A 6,431-nucleotide genomic window follows, 5' to 3' on the forward strand; every position below is an offset into this window, starting at 1 on the left:
AGGCAAATCCTGATGATTAATAATAGTAATAAATAATAACGACAATGGTGACAGCAGCCAGAGAGTGGTAATAATAACAACCGAGCAGTGAGAGCGGCTGCCAGACAGCAAGCACCGTCCTGGTCCTAACCACCTTCTGCTCTGTTCCTTGTACCCACTTCTGAGATGAGCAAACCGAGGCTCAATGGGTCAAGAATTTTGCAGAGCGAGCTCATGGCCACGGCTTAGATGCCATAAGATGGATGAGGAAGTGGCCCCTGAATCCTGTGGGCTGAGCTGAGTTTTGCCAAAGGGCCCGGCCCCCTCTGTTCGGAGCTTGTCTGTGCTTTTATGGTCCTGACGCCCCGGCAGGCGTGTGTGGGGACCCTCTGTCACATTGTTGTTAGAGTCGGTCCCTATCGCTGGTCGTTCCTGTCCTTGCGAGTTCGCCTGCTCGCCAGCGTTCCTCCCACCCCCAGCCCACACCCTGGCGCCTGCAGGGTCACTGGAAACACGTGCTGTTACGGGAGGCGCTGCTCCGCCTCTCGGTCCATCTCGCTGTGGACAAGGTCCCTTTGCAGCGTCTTGCGTGTCTGTCCCGGTTTGTCCTCCTTGTGCTTCTCGGTGGACTTTGCTGTTGGAAATGGCCGAGCGCAGGGCTGACCGTCCGTGTCCCTGCGCCCAGGTGAGCCGCATCAGGGTGAGCGCTGGCGCTGGTGGCCCGGGTCAAGGTGAACGAGTCGACGATGTGCTTCAAACAGGCGTCTTTCAACCGAGACGCACGTGAAACATGCTCAGGAGGGGCAGGGGTGCGAACGGGAAGGGCTGCTCGGTGTTTGGGCGACTGCAGAGCAGAACTCCCCGGAACAGTGGGAATCGCCGCATTTCCTCGGCCCCCAACAGGTCAGAGCGTCTCGGGAGCCTGCACCCCTCCACCCACCCACCCACCCACCCCCGTAGGGTCGAGGCCGGATCTCTGGTGCTGATCTCGGGCACATTGGCCGAGTTGTCTCTTGGAATCACTTCACTCACAGACGCAGGACATGCTCGCCCCTCCCCCTGCCCGTCGCCCATGGCGCCCCGGGTCGCTGCAGGAGGGGGTGATAGGCGCCCCCCCTCCCCCCTCCCCCGTGCAGACAACAGGCCCTTCAGTGGCTGCTCCGGAATCAACAGGCGGCAGCGGAGGGAGGGTCTGCGTGTGGCTCTGGCCTGGCCGCCGGCCGGCCGCGTGCGCACAAAGGCCCAATGTTCTGGCCCGACCGAGGCCGCTCAGGGTTCCCTCCGGGTCCCCCGTCGCACCCGCAGGCTCGCTGCCCACTGTTTTCTCAGGTGTCGTGTCAGTGTCGGCTCCGGACGGGAAGCTGGCGGCCCTGCCTCAAAGGGGCCGGCGCCTGGCACACGCGGCTCTTCAGGCGGAGCGTGCACACGGCCCCCTCTTTCCTGAGGGCGAGGGGTCTGGGCCACGGGGGCCGGTTGAGCTTGCAGAAGAGCGAGCTGCAGGGTGTGGCGGTTTGTTCTCTCAGGCAGGGCCCGCAGGAGAAGCCCGTGCTGGTGGGGAGGGCTGGGGGCGGGGGCAAGAGGGCCCCTGGGGAATCAGAGGTTCATTCATGCCCTAGACCAGGTCAGGGTTCTGATACCCCTGTTCACCCCGTTGGTGAAGGAGGCCCCCCGGCCTCTGAGTGCGGTAACCCCGGGAGGAATGACCGTCCTGCGGAAGGCGGGCGGTGGGGAATGAGGGGCCAGGAGAGGCCACGAGTGCCACCCACCAGGAGGGTGGGGCTCCGCGGGCTCTGGGGACGGGTGACAGGCCCACAGGGGAGGCGCGGAGGCTGAAGGGAAGGGGACAGAGGGCTGTGGTCACCTGGGGGTCTAAGATTTCCAAGGGGGGCAGGTCGGGCACCCCCGTGGTTGGGAGCGCGGGCTCAGCTGCTGCAGGTGGTCAGAGGGGAGGGCCTGGCAGCGAACGCAGTGAAGCAGATGGACTGAGGCTTCGGTGCTGCTCACGTGGGCCGAGGGCCGAGGGCCGGGGCCCCGCTCAGTGGGAGGGGAGTCTGCGGGCACTGGGCGCGGCTGTGTGAGGAGCTCCCGGCGTGGGGGTCACGAGCAGCGGGGTCACGTCCTCACAGTCCTGGGGCTTCCCGGCCCGTGGCCTCCGCCCTCAACCCTCCCCCCTGCTCCTCCCCCACGTGCTCATGTTTCCATGTAGCCCTTGCGTCTTGTCTGTCCAGCGCTGGACACAATGTGTTAATAGGTGGTTGGTCAGGTTCATTCATCGACGTGTTCCCAGGCCCGAGGTGGAAGGAATGACAAGTCCCGGACAGTGCACCTGTCACCCGTCACCTGCTCAGCGGGCCCCGTCATCCCGAGTCGCTCGGCACGGAAACGCCTCCTCTCTCACTACCCCCGTCACCATCCACCGGGACGGCCTGGCCACTGTCTCAATGACCTCGCTGTTGCTCACGGGCTGCGTCTGTCCCTGTGGCTGGCACGTGGGCACCACGATGCCAGGAAACTTCTGTCTCGCTCAGCGTCCTGTCCCTCCAACAGTGCCCGGCACAGAGCAGATGCACAGTCAGTATGTTCTGGGAGTTTCTGTGGAACGCCCCACTATCAGCCTGCTTTCCAACAGACCCCGAGGCTGCTCCCAGCCACACGGAGCAGGACCTGGGCACAGCGCCCTGGGCAGTGTTTGCTGAGGGAGGCCACTTCCGCTGCCTGCCGCGGTCGGCGGACGGAGGGGGTCAGAGTCTCTCTTTGAGCCGCTGGTTCCTTTGGACCCAGGGGGTCCCAGGGCAGGAATGGGAGGCGCAGAGCCCCTCCTGCCCGCGCGCCCACAATGCTCCTTTCACGGCCTCTCGGACGGGACGGGCGCCGCCTGCCAGCCCCGAGGAGCGGCGGCCGGGCTCCACAGTGAGGCCTTGTTCTCGGGCCTCTGCCTGAACCTGCTGGCAGGTGGGGGAGCCCTCCCGGCGGCTCAGCTCCGTCTCAGGGACTTAAAGTCGAGTCTGCCTTCTGGGGGGATGTGTGGCCGGGAGCAGCTGGGTGACCACACTCCCCAGCAGAACGGGCCCCCGTTTTCCTTACGATGCGGCTCTGGTCTGCTCCCCTCCCCCCACACCAGTGACCCCGGTACCAGCTGCTGACCCACCCAGATGTCAGAATTATCCTCAATCCTCCACCTCCTCGCCCCCCCCACAATCCGGGCGATACCCCGGCTCCTGGATTTCACCCCCCAAGTGTTTTTCCGGCCTTTCTCACTCTGCCAAGCTCGGAGACTCGCCATCTCTCGCTTGGAGATGGCGATGACCGCTCCATCGTGTCCCCAACCCTGGCCTTGTCCCCCCCACCGCCCCCCGCCCACCACGGCAGCGGTGAGTCTATCCTTCAGGCCTCACACGTGCATGAAGCGCAGCCTGACCCGAGCACTCGGTGAGAAGGGAAGGCTTTTCCAACCGGAGCGTCGTGCCCGCCGGCGCCTCTCTGTCCGCGGAGTGGGGTGTGCGCACAGGAGTGGGTACTGGAAGGGTTCCCATCAGCTTCCTCGCTCGTCCACGCTGTGCTGGGGCCTCGGGGCGACTGGAGGGCGAGGCTGAGACTTGGGATGGAGCCTCCTGTCCTTTGGCTCGGAATCCCTCGCTCACGTCCGTCCACCCACCCCCGGAGCGGGTCCAGTTAAAGGAACCGCAGGCTCTGTCCTTCCCCCGAAGCATCGCGCTTACTTCAAAGACGAAGAAAGCAACGCCCCCGCCACGAATGTGAGAAAGGCTCGGGGAGCAGGAACCCCGCGCCATCAGCAACGGCTGTGGGTCACCCTCGTCCCACGGACGTCGGGCCGTGGGAACTGCGGCCGCTTCGCTGACGGTGCTGAGTCCCACAGGGCAGCCTCTGTGGCCGTGGCGCTAAGCAAAGCCTTTTGACCTTTCGAAGCTACTGGAGCTTAAAGGGACATTTCCTTAGCAGAACCGCTGGGAAGCGGAGTCGTTTCCATCGGCAGCGAGTCCCCCGCTGCTGCCTTCTCACCCCCGCCTCCCCCTCGGGCGGGAGCGTGCACGTGTCTGTGCGAACTCGCCGCCATGGGCTGCACCCGAGTCTTTCCATTTAAAGTCAATGAAACTTCAAAAGCTCAGTTCCAGCCCGGCCGTCCTGGCTCAGGGGTCAAGTGTCGCCCTATGAAATGAGGTCAGGGTTCGATTCCCGGTCGGGGCACAGGCCTGGGTTGCAGGCTCCATCCCCAGTGGGGGCGTGCAGGGGCAGCCGGTCCATGACTCTCTCATCATGGATGTTCCTCTCTCTCTCTACCTCTCCCTTCCTCTCGGAAATCAATAAATACATTTTAAAAGTAATAGAAGTTCAGTGCCTCAGTTGCGCTGGCCTGCCATCCCACTGCCAATAGTGGCCGCCCTCAGAGAGCCCGGGCAGGGCCCGAGGCGGCTGTCGGCCCCACAGAACGGCATTCCATCCTCAGTGCGCCAGCTGCACCGGTCACTAATGCGGGTTTTTTCCAATCGATGGGGTTACACGTATGCTGATATACATGCGATGTGATATGTGTGCTATTTGTTGTATTGACAACAAGCTTTAAAAGTTCATATGTCAAATTTTTCGAAGGTGTTAACATCATAGATATTTTTATGCTCAAAAATGTTGAATTTCGTGCCAAAAAAAAGAGCATTTGCGGGAAGTTTTAATTCATTACTTTATTTTGAAGAAAAGTGCTGCTGAAAGTGATCCTATACTTCGGGAAGCTTATGGGGAACATGCTCCGTCTCAAGATCCTTGTGAACGCTCCTCCTGGGCCCAGGGAAAGGCTGCTTCGCCCCCACAGAGACTCTGGCCTCGGGTCCCCCAGCGCCGGCGGCCCGCCAGGCCTAGAGGAAGCCGCGGCTCGGCCGCGGCTCGGCTGTCCGGGTGGGACACGGCAGGGTCGGCTGCCCAGAGTCGGCTCGCTTGCCCTGAAGTTGCTTCGGGGCCGAGGTCATGTCCTCGCGGGAAGCCCCGGGCTGTCCCACCCCCACCCCGCCCCATCCCAGCCTGGGAGGCCAGCCCCCCAAAGTCAGGCACAAAGACGTTTTCAGGAACATTTTGGTAGCTTCCGGGATCTGTAACTTCCCTCCAGGTCCAACTGACATGAGGTGTCTAATGACCGGTTGTTCTTGGCCCAGTTGTTCTTTCGGGGACACCTGAGACCTGGGTGGAGCATCTGCTGGTCACAGGCCCTCCTGCGGCTGGTGCGGGAGCATGTGGCAGGGTCTTACCTGGATGGTGAACAAGACCCAGGAGTCCCGGGAGGCATGCAGATTAGCCAGGAAGGTTCTCTGCAGAGTTTGCCACTTTTGAGGTGTGGACATCTACCTGAGACTGAACCTTGAGTGGGGCCCTGTGGTCTGTTTGAGCTTGGATCCAAAGGGTGAATAAAATTACCAGGTGAGGGAGGAAGGAAGAGGCAGTGCCACAACCGGGCGTGGCACGTGCAAAGGTCCTGGGGCAGCGCCAGCCAGAAAGAAGGCAGGTGGGCGGGGCATGGAGAGTGACGGGCGTGTGGAAGGGTGTGCAGAAGCCAGACCCCACTGGAGAGTTTTGCTTTATCCCCAAGTCAACAGGAAACTATTGGAAGGTTTGGGGAAAGAGAGAGCTGGGGTTGGAGCAGAGTTGGCTGATCTGCTCTGCGTCGGGGAAGATCGCCCTAAGTCCCCACCGTCTGCACAGCCAGAGACAGGGCATGTCTCTTGAGACGTTTACGTTCCAGATGGACCAACGGAACAAACCACAGGGGGACACGCGACGGCTGCGATGGCTCTCGAGAGCGCGGTGGCTGGGACCACGTGTGCGCACGATGCACATGTCTAGTAGCCACATTTAAAAAAACAGTGAAAAGAAGCAGGTGCAACTGTGTTTAGCACACTCTTACTCAACCCGATGAGCGAAGCACGTTTTCACGGCCACGTGCACATCTTCCTGGCTTTACTGCCCGTCTTGGTTGGGACGGCTCAGCACAGCTCCCGCCCACGGCCACCGAGTCCCGCCTCAGACCCCTGCGGCCCCTCCCGCCGGCGTGGCCTTCAACCACGAGGGACAGGAGTAGATCACAGTCCAGCGGCCGGGCCCCAGCCGGGGACCCTGAGATGGTGGTCGGGGCCACTGGCACCCTCACCACTTCGCCCGCCTCCCGGGCTGCGCCCCAGCTCTCCCCTCCCGCCCCGGCCTTCCTGGCTCACTCCCACCGCACCCTGTGCCCGACCCCTCAGGACCGGAGCCCAGCCTTCGGCCCCACGACGTCCCCACGCAGAGGCTGCTTGGAACCGCGCAGAGCAGCGCGGTGCGTGTTCGTGGGGAAACGCAAGGCATGAGCTGCTGAGGACACGCCTGAGATAAACACCAGTTCAGGGCCGTGGCCAGCAGAGCGGGGCCGGGCCGGGGCCTCTGAGGAGGCGCCCACAGGGTCTCCGTGGGCG

The sequence above is a fragment of the Myotis yumanensis genome, unplaced genomic scaffold (genome assembly GCF_028538775.1).
Source record: "Myotis yumanensis isolate MYYU_CA2020_CCGP unplaced genomic scaffold, mMyoYum1.0.hap1 SCAF_19, whole genome shotgun sequence".
Classification (NCBI taxonomy): Eukaryota; Metazoa; Chordata; class Mammalia; order Chiroptera; family Vespertilionidae; genus Myotis; species Myotis yumanensis.